Genomic DNA, 19,286 nt, shown 5'->3' on the forward strand with positions numbered 1-19,286 from the left:
CAGATCCTTGAACTTCTGTGAAATCAAAGTCATTCCAAAATACCTTTGAGATATTTAGGGAATACCAATGAGGTAAATTATCACCTCAGGAATGCTCAATCAACTCATCAACTGTATTTTTATCACATGCGATTGAACTGTACACTGCTCAGCGATGACCAGAGGCAAAGAAAAGGCAAAACAAACATGATGTACCTAACTCACAAACGATTTTGCACACATCTGTCAGTGCCGCCACATGCTCATCCGAACAGCCGAACCACACCAAATGGGTTGGTTTTAGAAGCTACGGCACGAACGCTCGACACGCACACAGAAGCAACGTTCGCATGTACCGACACCACACCAATAACGTTTCCAGCCTACGATGCATCGCGATAAGCTGATCGAAAAGCATCGAAAGCGATGAAAAGACAGGCTTGGCCGGAACACAACAGCTCAACGGCGAAACGGAGCAGCTAACAGTGCTGATCTGCGTCGAGTCTATTCGTGTGCTATTCGTACGGGAGGTTGGTTGAATAAAGCGAAGAAGGGTGAAAACGTATACGTTGTTGAAAACGAATCGCATCATTTCGCGAATGTTTTCACCAAATAGCAAGCTTGCTTCTAGCTAACATTTGTATCAAAATTCTTTCCCGTTATATAGAGTTACAGTCCCTACATAAACAATCATGTTCACTAAATACTTGAAGGACACAAGGCATTTCTATAGAAAAGCCTGTGTACGATCATGAATGTCCCGTGTGTATGATTCTGAATATCCCGAAGCTATGTCATTGTCCCTGATTATATTCTGTGAGGTCCTCTAAGTGTAAAAGATTAAGCAACATTACTCTATGTATCCAAAACAGAAACTTCAATTGCTGTACATGCTAGATTTTAAACGTCACCATAGTTGGGATGACCCCAGCTGACCTGATGATGTCCATTAAACACTCAGACGACTTATTTAAATTGATGAATTACATATCGTAGCTTTGTATAATGGAAGAAGTTACCGTTACACCCGTAGACCTTAGGATCTGAACTCAAAAACAATTTAGATGACCTAGGTTATCCCGACTTATCTGATACTGTCTATTGAATCTTCAAAAGACTCACTGGTCATTATAGATTACAAATCGAAGTTTTGTATGATAAAAGAAGTTACCGTTACACCCGTAGCACTTGAGGATCTAAACTCAAGAACAGTTTTGATGACCTAGGATATCCCGACTTATCTGATACTGTCTATTAAACTTTCAGAACACGCTAACGCCGCTCAGCACTAAAGTGCATAATTTCCAGACTACACCAAAAATGTGTAACCCTTGCACATTTACAAAATTAGCTCCAGTGTCCGCAAAATCGTTAAATTCGCAAAAATTTTTGTACGCCTATCTTGCTAGGTTTACTAGTGACCTTGGAAAACAAAAAAAAATCAACATTTCGCATCTAGACGAGTGTATGAGCTGTTTTTTGAGAATGTGTAACTGTCACACATTTTTGTGTGGTCTGGAAATTATGCACTTATGAGTAGGTCTTACACATTTTAGTGCTGAGCAGTTTTAGCGTGAAGACTTACTGGATATGATAGATTACGAATCGTAGCTTTGTATAATGAAAGTAATTACCGTTACCCCCGTAGACTTTGGGATCTAAACTCAAAATCAGTTTAGATGATCCAGGATATCCCGACTGATCTGCTACTGTCTATTGCTTTTTTTACGGGACTTTTTGTGTTGTTGAGCTCCGAAATTACAGAAAAACGTAGGAAAAACTATGATAATGTTTGGAAAAATTCCGGCTACAAAGGGTTTTAAAACAATGTTGGTTTAGATCCAGGCCAGAATCGCAGACAAATCAAATAAGAGCATCGTGGCACAGTTATTTTAAAAAGACATTTTGCATAAATTCCAATTGATTCGGTTTGAGGTACATACCATAACTAAAATAAAAGTACCAGTTTTATAGAAAAAACGCACAAACTCATAGTCAATGATACATACATAAATAAGGTTAATTACATCTAACAAGGTCACAAGTCGCACGACCGTGGCTAATATAATTTTAGCTTGGCATACGCTTCAAAACTCAATAAACATTTTGCAGGTAGGTATGTACTGAAGAATATGCTTACTTATTTCTGCCTCCATTCAATCTAACACAACTAAAATCCCATTGCTGACGATGTACTGCGTAGTCAGACGCATACTTTCTAAAACAATTTTACTACTGTATTTAAGCTCTCATCTCCCTTCAGCAGCTATGATGAAAACATCACGATCGTAAACATAAAACAACTAAAATGTGAGAGTCAAAGCACTTGGATGAGGCGGAACAACGCCGAAAGAGGAATGACAAGAATTCCCTGCATTTTAAACTTTCCGAAACTGCAAATTTAAAGTTGACCTTGCTGGTCGTTCCCCTGACAGTCCGATCAACGCAGCGAGGACACAGTCAAGGATAATGTTTCAATCGTTGTCCGCTTGTGTAGGAAATCGTCCCGGTAGGTCACTCCGACTATGGAGATTTAATGACCGAAACATGCTCATTTGACAAATGCACTAGGTACAAGTCAGCGAGCTCACTTTACCGCGCTGCGTGGGTGGATGGACTCGGTTGGATGCATGGTGCTGGTGTGTGGAGAACATAATCGATGCTGTGAGGAACCCGAACTCCGAGGCCTTCGGTCGGAGAGATTATGACAAAGCCCACAAACGAGTGGGCGATTCCCTGAAGATCGATGCCTTTCATCCGATGATCGTTCATGTTCGAAGATGGAGAACTCCGATCGTTCGATATTATCGGAGAGTGAGAAAAGCTTCCTATATAATGTCTAAATAAATCTGTGAAGATAAATTCGGAATTAAATATGTCTCACGTTTAGTACAACTAATTCAGAAAACAAGATACGTTAACGACAGATAAATAATTCTGGCATTTCATTGATATGATACAGAAATGTTAACAGAAATACAGTAACTATTAACAATTTTTTTTTTTTTTAATTAACGCTTCTCATCAAAAGTTTCTAACCAACTCAACTCGGTTCTCAACTCTCATTCACATGTCCTATTTGAAGGGCCTTCTATATTATTTCCGCCACGCACTCTTTCAACAATGTCTCCACCTGAACGAGCAACTCGATCACTGAAAGCCTATACATCTCCAACCCATATCAACAGCTCTCCATGAATGAACCGAAAGCAAATTGGGGATGATCTCATCTCGCTGTCGGATCTCGAAATTAATTCCAATCAATAAACGATCCTATCATCATCGATCGTGGCTCATTTGTTGATGGACCTCAGTGCCCCAGTCCCGGGAGGAAAACGAAGAAACACGTAGGTAACCGACAAAACCAAACCGCAACGGCAATCAAGAAGAAAACGGCTCCGATTCCGTGCTAAACCGCTTCATTATGGTTTGGTAATTGAATTTATTAATAAAAATCCGAGAAAGATTTAGAGAGGATGAAACTCGACATAAATCAAGTGATTGTGGCCCAGGACAACAACGTTGCGCGAAGAGAGCAGGAAAAAGGGGTTCTCCTCTTCGGTGATTGATTGATATATTGATTATCGATCTCCACGCGTCGTCGCACACCTCCGAAGGGGCTCTTAACGTTGGAGGCTGGAACAAGTCGTGGGTTGAGTCGAATCGGGGAAAGAGAACCAGCAAGCCAGCCAGCCAGCTGCTGCCAGATTGGGAGGACCCCACAAGCGATCTTCGAAGTTCGTTCGTTTGTGATTCCCATTCATCACCGCGGTTGATTCTGTTGGATGGAGCGATGCTGGAGAGTGGAGAGGTAGTGTGGTACAACTATGTTTTTGAACATTGTGAATGAAATAAATCTTCAAATTTGTGATGTGCAAGATTAAGGGGAACGTTTTGCCTTTATAATCTCTTCTTCTTCTTTCTTATGTCGCCATTATACTGAGGTTGCGGTTGCCGCTCCACCATCGAGCACGCCCAACGCATTCCAGATCACGTTCCATCAGCATAGCTTACATATCTTGTCCGTTGCGCTCCACATTGACTTATACCGCAACATGCTTTGTAGCTGCCAGCTTAGAATATCATTACGGACCTCCTGTTTCGGAGGTTACAGGTAACCCCAACCCAAGCTATCGTGTGACCCATACTTAGCTGGGTAGATAACCAAATCTAACCCCAGTCCCAACGAATTCCAACTAGTAGAACAACATATTTTAGCATGTATTTTAGTTATCTGAGGAAAATATTTTGGTTCTTATTACATTTCATACCTTTCATACCTTCATACCGTAGAAGCAGTAGGGATCAAAGTCCCGGGGCCCAACGAATCCCCTCGCTTACGAGTTAGCCGCGTAGTTGCCAGCTAAGAATACGACCACTAACCCCAATTCAAGAAGGCGAGAAATGAGTGATCGAGGGGGTGAAAAAGATTCTCGATCGTTAACGGAGTTTGTAGTACCTGGGCTTCCCCTCAGTATTTCGTCCCTGAACGCGTTACTGCAGGGCTTTAGTGTGGTGGACCTTCTTTCCCGTGCAACTCGTGGGATTAAAGAATGAAGTAAAATTATAATCATTAAACAAACTAGTATTAGTGGTAGGGGCGAGGCTAACCCCTTCGCAAAAAAGTGGGTTGGCGAGACCTCCATTGCACACGCAGCTCAAGCGTGGGAGCTCCGATCAGGTCTGCCGGTGGAGATATTGGACGGAGCGTGGTTGATGAGGGTGAGGGCCATCAACCAAAATCGAGAGAGCTGTCCGCGATTGGCAAGATCATCGACTTTGCGTCCATGCAGTCCAACTAAGGACCTGAAAACAACCCTGTTGCAACATCGTAATTCGATGGACTATGCCAAGCAGGATCATTTGAGACTCGTGATAACTGCAGCAGCGGCGGAACCGGTGAAAGTAATGGTGAAAGTTAAGTCTATCCAGACGGAGGCCTTCGCTTTCGCAGGAAGTTCAAAAGGTGTGGCGGATGCGACTGCTCGTGATAAGCACTCGCAGAAGCGTGTTCTGGAAAGCTGGGAAGGGTGGGCCTGAAAAGGCTGGCTTGTCCCGGAAGGATGGGAACATGGTGTTGCGACCGTTGTTAGGCCTTCAGCAACCACAGAGTAGGGTGAACCAAGGAGAGAGCCCCCTGGACGAAAGTCGAGCGGAAGAGGAAGAAGAACAAACCGCAGATCAAGGAGATCAGGGACGCCAAACCACTAAAAAAAATAAAGACAATTACACCGCCTTCGGCCAGAGGCCGCATCGACTGAACATTACTAGCATTAGACAACGGACAACACAAATAACACCCAGTGGCCCCAGTGGAGAATTTTCCGTTCGACGAAAAGTTTTCCCCGACTGGAGCGGCAATCGAACCCACACTCCGAGGCTTACGAGACACCTAAACGACTGACGCCGCTAACCGCTCGGCCGCGTAGTCCACAGAAGGCGTAAAAAAGTAGGTGCCACGCGCTTGAAAGGCAACGCGTTCGTCATCAAGACCGAACAGTCAAAGACTCAGACGTCTTAAAGGTGATGCAAAGCGACACCAAACTCGTGGATCTGGGAGCCGACGTGAGTAGTATCAGACGTACTCGTACGGGTGAAATGATCCTAAAGCTCAAGCGCGACAAGGAGCGATAAGGCGCCGCCTGCAAAAGTCTGGCAGAAGAGGTCCTTGGCGAAGGCGTCGAGGAGAAGGCTCTTACAGCGGAGGTGACTCTGAAAGTAAAGATCCTAGAAGAGCTCGTCACGGTGCTGCGGCAACAGAGCGAGGTTCAGGTGGCCACCGCATCCGTTCGGCTACGGAAGGGGACGGCAGGAATACAGGTAGCCTTATTACAGCTTCCTGTGGCGGACGTAAATAAGTCCGTTGAAGTAGAGAAGCTGAAGGTAGGCTGGTCAGTATGCCAACTAACCTTTCATGAGTCAACGCAACGGAGGTTTGCATCAGGTGTCTGGAACCAGGACACAAGTCATGGGAATGCAAAGACCCTAACAGGAGCATGCAAGCACCCAACTGGATGCCAAAGGTTTCCGGCCTTAAGAAGAGCCACAACTAACAAGTCACAGTGCAGATAACGTAGCTGAACCTGAACTACTGTGACGCAGCTCAGCAACTGCTGTCAGGCAGTAGATGAGTAAGTACGGACAGCGTCATCATGGCGGATCCATACCGAGTACCCGCCGGTAACGGCAATTGTATTACGGATGGATCTTAAATGGCGGCGATATGGACTTTGGGTAAATACCCCGTCCACGAGTTGGTGTCTACTTCTTACGAGAGCTTCGTGGTCGCCAAGGCAAACACGGTCTTCTTCTGTAGCTGTTATGCGCCTCCGCAGTGGTCGATCAAGCAGTTCACGCTGATTCTGGACTGTATGACGACCGTGCGACGAAGGTCAGTAGTAATAGCGGGTGACTTTAATGCCTGAGCCGTGGAATGGGGGAGCCGCATCACGAACCAGCGGGGTCAGATCCTGCTAGAGACACTGGTCATGCCGGACGTCGACCTGGTTAACGTCGGTGCTAAGAGTACCTTTAGTCGGAACAGTGCGGAGTCCATTATTGACGTTACATTTTGTAGTCCAGGCCTAACAAGTAGTTCGAACTGGAGAGTAGACGGTAGCTTCACTCACTGCGATTACCTGGCGGTTCGCTACAGCATCGACTACAACAACAGCAGGAAACGGGTAGAGGAAGAGGTGGCTAGGCCAAGGCCAAGCCCTCGCAGATGGAAGACATCATACTACGACGAAGGAGTATTTAGGAAAGCGCTCCGCCTTGAACGACACCTACTTGGTTTAGACGGCAACAAGCTGGTAGTGGTGCTCTCGCGTGCGTGCGAAGGGACCATGCCTAGGCGAGTCCACTCTAGAAATGGGAGCTGGCGATGAGGAGAGGGTCACCGATGTAGAACTTGCAGGGATAACGAAGTCCCTTAGCGTAGGTAAGGCCCCAGGTCCGGACGTAGTTCCAAACCTGGCCCGTCGGCATATAGATCAATATGCTTGATCGACACGGTGGGGAAGGTGCTCGAAAAGAGCATCCTCAATAGAATGTTGAGGTACACCGGGGGTGTAAATGGTCTCTCGAGTAGCCAGTATGGCTTCCGGAAGGAGTAGACGCTATCCTGTCGGTTCCAATGGATTTAAGGATGTTCATTGTTCAATAGTGCCCGTTTGGGCGGCTTTTGCCGATGCGCTCCTGTTTCTGGGGATATCCGGGTACCTGTACAAGATTCTCGGAAGTTACTTCCAGAATCAAGTACTAGTTTACGACACAGAGGTGGGTCGGAAGTGCCTTTACATAACCTCAGGAGTCCCGCAAGGTTCCATTCTGGGTCCGGTGTTATGTAATGTTATGTACGACGAAGTGTTGTGGTTAGTGTTCCCGGTGGAGGTGGGGGACATTACGGAAATCTACGATGAATCGATCGAAGAAGTGGAGTTGGCTACTACCCACCAAGGTTGCGGAGGCGTGGATGAAGTCCAGGAAGCTGGAGTTGGCTCACCACAAAACTGAGGTGTTGGTTGTGAACAATTGGAAATCGGAGCGAGCGGTGATCAGTGTAGGCGGTTGCACTACCACTTCGAAGCGCTAGGTCAAACAGTTGGGAGGTGATGATCGACGACAAGCTTACCTTCGGTAGCCACGTTGATTATAACTGTTAAAGAGCCTCCGCAGCTATTGCGGCACAATTCCGGATGATGTCCAATAGATCTGCGGTGTACACCAGTAAGCGCAAGCTACTGGTTCAAGTAACAGGTTCAGTAAGAAAGCTACTGTAGTAAGCTGGAAAGTACTTATGGGGTGATGTGCCTGAGGGTTGCGAGCGCGTACCGTACCGTGTCACACAACATGCTCTGCATCATCACTGGTATTGTGCCTATCGGTATCCTTATCAAGGAAGACATGGAGTGTTTCGAAATGCGCGGCACAAGTGCAGAACTGCCAGATTGGCCTCCATGATCAAATGGCAGCGCGCATGGAACAGTCCCACTGAAGGAAGGTGCATCCACAGGTTGATCCCGAATGTAGATAGAAGGGCTAACAGGCACCATGGGAAAGTAACATTCCACCTGACTCAGTTCCTTTCAGGCCATGGTTACTTCCGACAGTATTCACATCGTTTCGGGCATGCGGTTTCTCCCAAATGTCCGGTTTGTTCTGAAACGGCAGAACACGTTTTGTTCGTGTGCCCACGTTGCGGGGAGGACACAACTTCGGACAATACCCACCCAAGTAACCAAAAGTTCCGCTTCCCATGACAAAATTAACTTTCAAGTTCCGCGAAGTTCAGATAAAGTTCCAAATGGAACTTTCTGGCTGCTTAAGAGGCTAACGATGAGCCTTGCTGGAACTTCGGTCACAAGTTCCGGCAAGGCTCATTGTTAGCCTCTTAAGCAGCCAGAAAGTTCCATTCGGAACTTTATCTGAACTTCGCGGAACTTTAAAGCTGCTTAAGATGCTACTCGGAACTTTGTCGGAACTTTCAAGTTCATAGAAGTTCAGTTCAGTAGCATTGTGTTTCAATGACGATTAAATTTATTTCTTTTACAGAAAACAACTGTAACAGCATACACGAATAAAAGACAAATATGAAATTATCAAATCAATGAATACTGGGCTTGAGCAAAAAAAAATTGCCGCCCATCGGATTCGAACTGATAGTCGCTGCGTGAGAACCCTATACTCTACCACAGTACTACAGCTGCGATTGAGTGGACAGTAGGTAAAGTCTGACTTGAATCGATATTCTGTCGGCAGCTAGTTTTGCATATTTGTACAGTAGTGAAGTTAGCTTGACTTTGTCAAGTGTCTTCAGCAGCGCAGCGGTAAGTCGGCAGGCTAACACGCAGGAGGATCCAGTTCAAATCTACAAAGCAGCAACATGTGTGAACATATAATTATCAGAAGCAATTCTTCACGTCACACACAAACCCCTACCAAGAGGGTTGGGATTCTGAAAAACACACTTTTTTTTCTGTATGAATTTTGTCAAAGTTCTGTCAGAATTAGAAGGCTATCCAGTGTGCTTATGTGAACTTTCAAGTTCCAAAATTACTTAAAAATGAAGCTGCTTAGAAGGCTAATGAGCAACTTCGAACAAGCTGCTTAGCTTATAAAGTACCCTTTTATCTGAACTTTTGGTTACTTGGGTATTGTCCAAATGATGTGTAGGGATGAGTTTGGCTGGAATGCCGTTTCACCGGCTATCAGCCACATCGTCTTGGAGCCAGGGATGGGAACACTCACTTTCAAAGAGTTACACTCACTTGCTATTTTCTCAGCTCAGAAGCGTGCAATCAAGAAACGATGTATGGACGACTTTTGCATTGTGGCTTTGCCTAAAACTTTGCCGAATAGAGTAGGGGTCGCACACGCATACTAATGTCGTGACAGAGTTGTAAAAGCGACTCTCCACGAGGTGAGTGTAATTTACATTCACCTCGTGGAGAGTTGCCTTCGCAGCTCCCTCACGACTTCGGTATGCCAGTGCGACCCCTACTCTATTCGGCAAAGTTTTAGACAAAACCACAACGCAAAAGTCGTCCATACATCGTTTCTTGATTGCACGCTTCCCGAGCATAAGGACATACCTTACAAATACCATGCGAAGAGCAACATGTGCTCTAATACCTAAAATTGTTATTGCTGCGTTATTCTACGAAATGTTATGAGAACATCACAATAACAATTGGAGGTATTTGAGCGGAATTTGGTATTGATGTTGGGTGCCTGTACCAGTTATCGCACCACCTAAGAAAAACTATTTCTACAAAAATAAGAAGAAGACCGACGAATGTAAACAATAAGTCAAATGATTGATTAGTTTTCATACTTTACAGGAAAAATATAAAAAGGGAGCCAAAACTACTTTTAGTATTTATTACGGCGTGTGCCAATGATAGGAACCCTGTACCAGTTATGGACACATTTGTTAATTTGGGTTCCACTTCGCACTATTTACATGCATTCCTTATGGGAGTTGCCATAACTGGTACACTATGGCGAAATAGGGTGCAAGGAGGCCGAAAAGTTAAGGAAAATGATTTATTTCTACCATAATTTGAGCAAATTGTGAAGTTTGAATGATTGCAATCATCTTTTGTGATCGTGATCTGTTGTTCACGATTTTTTTCTTGTTGATTTGTATCTTTAAAGGTTGAAAATCAACTATGGCGAATTTGAGGTACTATAGCCATAAGGTACCCCGGGGCAAGTGAGAATCGGGGGCAAGTGAGACCTATAGCTAGTATTTTTATTATTATTTATTTTTAAGACTAACATTCTTCATGAAAAACATAGGTATCACACCTAAGGATACTTTGAATACAAAAAATGTTATTGTTTCAACCATAAAGATACCATATACATTATTGTTGTTCATATGTTATTTTCAATTCACTAGGTAAGATTGACGTGCTCTACTACATTCGTCGTTTAAAAATAAATTTGTCATTATACAAATACTTTTTCGGTTTCAGGATAGTATTTGGTGTTCTTGCAAATGATTTCAAGCGAAAAAGCTGTATTTTATTTTTATTTATTTCCTTTAGTTTACTGCTCTCACTTGCCCCAGTGCATTTCGCTACCTGGGGTAAGTGGGACCTATGAGAATAAACAAACACAATTTTATGGGTTCATCTCGCCTTGTCCAGCCTAAGATAAAATTAGCACGAAAGTCAATAAAAAATGGCGCGTTAAGTAATCTACTGTTGAATTATACTTTATTACCTCTATTTAGATGATGAAATTCTTGTTAAAAATGGTAAAACCTAGGGTAAAACAAAAAAAATCAAAAACATGTATTTTTTATGTTTTTCTCTAAATATTTTCCATTATTTTTTCACTTAACGCTGCATAATAAATTCTTTTGAGCATTCAGGAATCGTCCATAAAAAAATAAAATAGGGAAATGACCTTTTCAAAATACATGATTTAAAAAAAAAACATTATTTAATGATCGTAAGATTATGTAAGGGAGAAGATATTACTGAAAATCTCGAAACCCCAGATTTACTTTTGGCGAGATTCATCAACCATATAAAATAGAGAACAAGTTTCGAAATCTTTTGTCTTTTCACTTTACGGCGCTTTTTGTATAAAAAATCAATTTATTTTGCATGAGCTGCTAGAGTTGATTCAAATATTTTTCCCCAGCGATTTTTTATGTGTTACGTAATATATGCACGATACCATAAACCTCTTCTTATTTTAATCTCTAAAGATAGTCATTCATATAAGAGATTTATGATTTATTTTACCTTATTTGTTGCAACTTATATTAAGCCCGTTGAACAAAAACTCTGAATAGGTCCCACTTGCCCCGTGAAACGCAGTGGATGAAGATCTGCTACACTTTTCATTATATGCATAATATATGGAATTTTAAAATTTTGAAACAGTTTTAATGCACGTTAATAAGTACAAATATACCAACAACGCCTTTTGGGTTCATTAGAATTATTAAAAAAAATGTGTTCTGAAATTTTTGGCATGACAAAACCAAATTAGCATTTTTTTAGGTCCCACTTGCCCCGGGGTACCTTAACTGGTACACTGAGCCTAGTATTTGTTGGGTCAGCAGTGAAAATAACCGAAGATCAAGATTTGCTATTACACCATGAAGTCATCGAACAAATGAAACATTTGATAACAAGAAATGTTATTAGTTTGTTATTCAATAACTTTTTAATAACAAATACAGTACTTGAAATTTTAGGTATGTATTCATTATTGAAATAACAAGACTTGTTATTTTCTGGGTGTTATTTATACAAAATTTTGGTATTTATTTTTGTTATTTTGCCTCTTATTACCACCTAACGAAGGGCATATCAAGGTATGGTAGTATTTAAGATAAAAACCTTGATATGTTATTCACTTGTTATTTTCTTCTGCTCGGGTTCTGAGCTGAGAAAATAGCAAGTAAGTGTAACTCTTTGCAAGTGATTGTTCCCATCCTTGCTTGGAGCTACAGAGAAGGTGGCGCGTAGGCAAGGCAGGTAATACCAGTGTCCTGCGGTCGAAACCGACCCTTAAAGTGATAAAGTGGCCGCGGAGAGAACATCCTGGTAGCGTTAATGTCGTGACGTCGATCTACTGGGCTGGATCCGAGACCGCTGTTGGAACGGAGTCCCCGGAAAGGGCCGAGGCAGGTGCAGACCCTATTGTCAGCAGCCTTCTGGCGCAGCTGATAGGGCCTAATGGATAGTGATACCCTTGCCTTCAGCAGGTCAGATCGGGATGCACGTAGGCCTTCCGAGGAGGGAGTGGTGAGGACAATTCAGGAAACTGGCTATGCGCCAGCATGCTATCGTGGTGGACTCTCCAAAGCGAGTCATCGATGTTCGTTGCTGCAGGCTACACAGCTGACCCTGAGGATACGATGTGCTCTAGCCCCTTTCTGAAGCATTGCCTTTTTAGTGGTTCCGGAGAGACGTATGGTTTGGCAACCATGGGAATATGTGTAGTGGATCGAGAAGAGAGTAGTCCTGGTTTTTACTTTTGTTGTAGAAGACGGCCTAAATCCCACACTACCCGGACCTTCTTGTGTCTGTTGAGCGAATTATCCTTTTAGCTCAGAGAAAAATAAAAGAGAGGACATTTTGTTTTAAAATCTACAAGTGTCCGATAGCTCCTAAATTGATCCACTCAAAGTGGCATGTAGGGTAAACAGGTATAATATGCCCCCCTTAAGCAGAAATGGCAATATATCTAAAACTGGCGCCTTATTCCATCTATTGTCCACTGCAAATCGTTGTTCCTAAAACCAGTGAAGTATTGCATGAGAACTTTGACTTTGGAGGGGCGTCTATGGAAGCTTTGAAACGTTTTTCGAAAACGCTCCAAAATTTGGCTTATCAAAACAAACGGGGCAATACGCCCCATCAAAAGAAAAACGTTCAGCTCCGTGATAAAACTGTCCCAGGTGATAAATCCACCACATGCTTATCCTAGGAGGGTCTTTTAACTAGTGTTTAACTGCATAAAAGTTGCAAAATAACACAAGCGAACAGAACTAGCTTCGTTTAAAATGAAGTCAGCTTACAAGAGGTACAATATAACGCCAAAAGCCTCGATTTCAGACTTTTTGGTATTTTTATTGCTTTTCAGTACCAACCAACTAACGGACCAGCTTGATGGCAATTATTCTTCAATATTTAAGATTTCTGATCGATCACGCATGCGAAAAGCGCTTGAATCGCTGAAAAATGAAGGGGGGCGTTTTGCCCCGGTGGGGCGTATTATACCCTTTTACCCTAGCTATACTACTTGTTCTTAAAAGTCCCTCTTGTCGTCAAGTAAAGCAATGGATCGGCTGTATCCTTTCAAATTTCCAGCGCATAAGCTGTTGCAGATACAGATATAACACCTTACCATTTAGCACATTATAAAAAGAAACCACTGAGGAGCTGCAGCTTTAGCCCAGGACAACAACCTGTTCATTGTATCTGCGCCTGACCAGCAAGAGGTGCAAATCGGCTAACTAACTGTAGCAATAAACAACTCATGCATCCACCCTCGCTCGTGGCTTTGCCAAAGCAATAAAACAACACACTCGTCTATGCGCCTCACTCCGGCTCCCCGAACAAATGAAACAGATGAATCCCGTAAAGACAATTCCACTGAACGGAAAATAAAATCCCGAGCCGTCTAAAACTGAACCTAATAAATTTGAGTGTTTTATACTCTCGCGCTTACAGCATGCGTCCTGACGAGCGGGCACTACCGATCGAACTGCTTGAGCATCAAATATTTCCTTATATTGAACGCAGTTTATCCTCAAACAGTTGACCTGGAGTGTTCAGTAAAGGAAACCACACAGAGCAACGACTGCCGTGGTCCACCTTGTAATCTCCTTGCACTGCCCTGTCACGAGAGGCGTTAAAGTTCATTCGCCGCCTGATTCCAGGATCAACCGAAAAAGGCTCAAAATTCGACACCTTGCCCATCGCACTCCACTTATTGACGGTAGGTATAGGGGAACTGGGGGTAAGACGCCCACGTTAAGGAAGAGTCCAATTTTAACCACGAAACACTTCATAATACACACTTTTTTGGCACTAACATGAAGCACCAACATGTTTCCTTTCAAATAGAAGAAACCATAAACCAGTTTTATGTTTTACTACTGAAAAATTCAAATTTGAAAAAAAGTTTGATTTTCAGATTTTTAGTTTCAATGCGGGGTAAAACGCGCCACTAGTCACAGCTAACGCCAGGATGCCAAATTGTGTACATATACTTGCGCGCCTGGTTTATTGTCAACTGTTATTGTTCGTGAATGGTATACAGTCATTGCATAATTATGGATCACCTGTAATTATGGGTCGATTCCATTAAAACGTCATAGTGAGCTGCTTTATCAATAATTTCTACAAAATGGCACCTGGATGTGACATTAGTGAACTTATTCATCGTAAAAATGTGTTGTTGCTTGGTTCCAACTTGTGTTCTACATAATTCAAGCCAGAATTAAGATCTAAATGGTCATTTAATGTAAATAACTAGGGGTGGGCATTTTACCCCACACATGCCTCAAAAGTTTGGACCCTTGTAAAAAAGTTGTAAGGGCCAAATTCGATACTTTTTCCGCTTGGTACACAAACAATGGGAGTGTGCAAAACAGCTTATGGGGATAGCGAGAAAAAAATTCTTAGAAATGATGTAAAAAAGTGCAACAATTTGACAGGCTAAAATTACATCAAAAGTAATTAAAATCTTTTTTTGAAGTTTTTGTACAATTTTTTTTAGTAAAAATATGTAAACTAAAATGTAAAGAAGCATTTTTATTCTTATATTAACGATTGCAGTTGTAAAAAGTGCTGAAAATAACGTGGTTTGCCTAAAACAAGGGTGGCGCAACTTGCCCCCTATGGGCGTTATGGCCGCAATTCCCCTAGGTAATTCCTGGAACACGACGACGACGACTCGTCAGACAAAGACACAAAGACTCAGCGACGCGACACCTGATGAGGCGAAATTAATTTTCGACATCCGAAGGATCGGATGTCTGAGGGATCAAAGAGCAACACTCTGCTCTCGATTGGCCGTTAAAAAGGGAAACAAATTGGTGGGCGATGTCATGCGGTTTGAAAAAAGTGATCCTTTTCAAAAGCTGGAAAATGAACCTATCAAAGATTTGGTATCTCGGGCTCGCAGGTGTATTCTGCGGGGGAGATCTGGTGTGCTGATAAATCGTTGGAAATTAATTCGTTCGATTTTGACCATGTCGATCGGAACCGTTTAATATCGTTTATTGTTTGTTTGGAATTTTCTCCGAAAATTTAAAATGAAGTTGATAAAAGCTGAGAGCAGTTTCTCAACTAAAAGTGTTTGCCATTTATGTGTTCTGCGCATTTCCCACCCCACTGGACCCCTTTCACAGTTAGCATAAGTGCGACATCGTGGATAAAACTTCACAGCAAAAAAAATCTTGTGATATCACATCTTTTTCGCTGCACATCAGTCACGTCGTAAAAGTGATGTAAACAATTACATCATTTTCATGCAACAAATTACCCGCCGCAGCTTGAGAGTGGGTCTAGCAATCGCTAGAACCGGATCTATAGATGAATCATATATAAGTAAAATATTGACATGGATTCGTACACTGATCCGTTGATTGTGAAGCATATCCCTTACCTCTCAGCTATTTCACCGAGTTAGAAGAAAGGTGATAAATATGATACTGCTTTTAGGTATCTACTGGAATGGGTTTGTTGATACTTTCCGGTGCCAACCCGGGTGTGCATGGTGAGTGTGATAATTGTTGGAAAACGATGTAACCGAGTGAAATTACGTTCGAAAATGAATACATCACCAGAAATTACGCGCCTGGATATTACAAAATTATTTGCTGTGTTCGATTTCACATCGAATCGTGTCGGTGTCTTCTGCGCACTTCACAGCAAACAAATTCTTGTGCACATCAGTCGCGTCATAAAAGTGATGTATATAATTACATCATTTTCATGCAACAAATCAGCCGCCGCAGCTTGAGACTGGGTCTATAGCAATCGCTAGAACCGGATCTATAGATGATCCAAATATAAGTAAAATATTGGAATGGATTTGTACGCTGATCCGCAGATTGTGAGGCATATCCCTTACCTCTCGGCTATTTCAACGAGATAGATGGAAGGTGATAAATATGATACTGCTTCTAAGTATCCGCTGGAATGGGTTTGTTGACACTTTTCGGTGCCAACCAGGGTGGACATGGTGAGTGTGATAATTGTTGGAAAACGATGTATCTGAATGAGATTACGTTCAAAAATGGGATACATCGCCAAGAATTACGCGCCTAGATATTACAAAATTATTTGCTGTGTTATTCTTCATCTTAATGGCTAGTTTCCACCCCGTACGTACACTGAATTCTTTTTTTACACGACTTTTTTTACGCGATTTTCTTTTGCACGACTTTTTTTACGCGATTTTCTCGAAGTTACGCGACTTTTTTTACGCGATTTTGGTCATTTGCGGAGGGCAAATCGCGTAAAAAAAATTTCCTTTGGATTTTTTTTGCGCGAATTCTCGAAGTTACGCGAACTTTTTTTACACGATCTTTTTTTGCGCGAACGCATCCATCGCGTAAAAATAGAATTTAGTGTACTGTGCAAAAAGATAGGACCAGTGTGTAAAAAAATCGAAGGCTGAAAGTGAAGATTGACATTCTCATTTTTTCATTCGTGTTTGGCCACACTCATTGTCAGCTGAATGCCTCTCTTTTTTCATTCAATTCTCTGTCACGAATATTTTTTCGCACGTCGCAAAATGTCCAATTTCTGTTAACAGACGCACAATCCGACTTAATGGACAAATAGAGCAGTTAATTAGTGTTGTAATTAACTACTATACACAAGTTTTGAGGTGATTGAAAGAATAATCGGGAGTTACGATCTAGTTATATTTCTCAGTGAAAATTGTCAGCGACAGAAAAATGAATGAATAAGTGAGAAACTTCATTCACCAAAATGAATTTTATTTTGATCCCTCAGTTGAGAATCTTCAAAATCCACGTTGAATCTCACTCACTGAAAATGAAAATTTTAAACTCTGGATAGGACAAGTAATCGTCAAGTAATGATTCCGCTTCAAAATTACTCGTGCAGTTCGCAGATGGCAAGTAAAGAAAAAAGTGTAACACTCGTAACGCCTCCCGTGCGAATTAAATGGAGCTGTCACTTTTGGTTGCGGAAAAATAGTCCGCGCTATTATTCCGTAAGGAAAAGTGACGTTTCTCCCCATACTGGAGCAGTTGTCAAAATTACTTAAGCGCTCTACTTGGCAACAAGAAACTAAGCTTAAAACGAATAAGTGCGCAGAAGACACCGACACTATTCGTTGCAAAACCGCAGTTTTATTGATGATCCCGCAATTACGTTAACTGTGAAAGAGGTCCAGTGGGGTGGAAAATGCGCAATATCTAGAGGTTAATATTGTGTGAGTATGCATAGACTATCCCTACCAGTGCATAGTAACTCAGTGAGTAGTAGAGGTTTGCAAACCGGTTTCATTTCTGATACCCACCCGTTTTCGCACCTCGATTTCGCATCATTGTTGGTAAAATACTACCTTATTTATCCCCACCGGTGGTAGTGTTACTTCATAACGTAAACAGAGCACATAGAAAGGCAAATAGGGTATCGGGATGCTTCGTTGGCATAGTCCCCTCGTTCGGCCTATCGCAACGTTAACCTAAAACTCAAACAAATACGCATAACTGGATATCGGAAAAGCTATTTGGCAAACAACTGTAACATTTCGTTTCAATTTTAGCACTTTGGAGCATTGAAATTGAATGAAAATGTCACTTTGTTTAGCTTTTGTAGACGCCATGATTCTTCAGCTAAATGGGTAGTCTATACACATGATCATAAATGGCATGTTTCTGGAACATTTCGAACTAACTTTTCAATAACTCAATATTTGATAAGACGGTCAAAGACGCTATTTTGAATTTGTATATTTGTTTTCAACGAATAATAAATATTTTACAAATTGAATGTGGGCCGAATATTGAGGACATTTTTTCCACTATGTACCCAAATCTTGGCCCATCAGTAAAGTGACGTCAAGAATATCGATAAAGTGACGTAAACAACATTGCTTGCATAAGAACCAGAAAGAACGAACCGGAAGAAAGATTTTGTGTACGGTGACTGTAAAAATCTAACACAATAATAGAGTTGCGTTGTTTTCGTTAATAAATTAAGAAAAAACTTTAATTTAAGTAATTTATTTACAGTTTTTTGAAAATTTGGCTCCGAAAATGTAATTTACTAGTAAAATTGGTGAACAAACAGAGATAATACTTCAGCAGAAATATTGAAAAAATGAGATAATAAGTGGTTCTAGTGCATGGAAAGCAATAGGCCAACGTTGTATCCACTAATAGGCCAATTTTTGTACCATAGACCAACGTTGCATACAATCTCATCGAATCTTTTCAACTTAATTAAGTAAGTTCTTGAATAGTTTACTTCCAATTGGTGAAACATGCATTGCCTAGAGCAGCGGTTTTCAGATCGTGCACCGTGAAGCTTTACTAAGTGCACCGCGTGGCTTCCAAATGTGTTGCCTTCACAATAATGATTAGTGTGTGTAATCAAACCACTCAAAATATATCTTTTAGTTACACAGAATATAGGAGGCCTGATTCAACCATCATAAAACCAAAATAAAATGATTTGGGCTCTATCGTAATATTAAGTATCACACAAAAGCTTTTTTAACTAGAAATTGTTGCTTTTTCACTGGACCCTGCAATGAAAGATACTAAATATTTTTATAGAATTAAGAAAACTTCAAATAAATTCAAAACAAAGCGATCTTACGGTGGAACTGTTCTAGAGATCTTTGGATATCTCAAAAACCACGAGGAAAATCTACAATGGGCCACGTCGGAAATCAACCATAGTTTTTATGGTTGAAGTAAGAGATCTATCTTCTAAAACGCGAGATGGGATCTCGTATCAATTCATAAGGAATTTACCAAGTTAATCTCAGAGCTCATGCTCATTATTTTCAAAGGAAATTTCATCCAATATTCTTATAAGTTTGGCATGAATACTGACTGAGGGAGATCTTCCAAAAATCTTACCAGTTCTTATCAATATCTCCAGGAATTATGAATAAATAGTAGTCTTAGGAGCTATGTAACAAATATGTTATCGAGTCTTCCACCAGGAGTCCTCCAAAAAATGCACAATTTTTTTTTGTAAAAAAAATTCACCAGCAATCTGTTGAGGATTTCGCTAAGAATTCTTAAAGACCCGGACTGGAATTTGGAAAAAAACACC

The 19,286-nt window shown here is 41.6% G+C and overlaps 1 protein-coding gene across 1 annotated transcript in view; it reads left to right on the forward strand.

The window, feature by feature from the left end:
- LOC134286671 (uncharacterized) overlaps window positions 1-19,286 on the forward strand; it is a 276,510-nt gene that overhangs the window by 2,271 nt on the left and 254,953 nt on the right. The window lies entirely within an intron of this gene.

Source organism: Aedes albopictus, chromosome 2 (assembly GCF_035046485.1).
Source record: "Aedes albopictus strain Foshan chromosome 2, AalbF5, whole genome shotgun sequence".
Taxonomy (NCBI): Eukaryota; Metazoa; Arthropoda; class Insecta; order Diptera; family Culicidae; genus Aedes; species Aedes albopictus.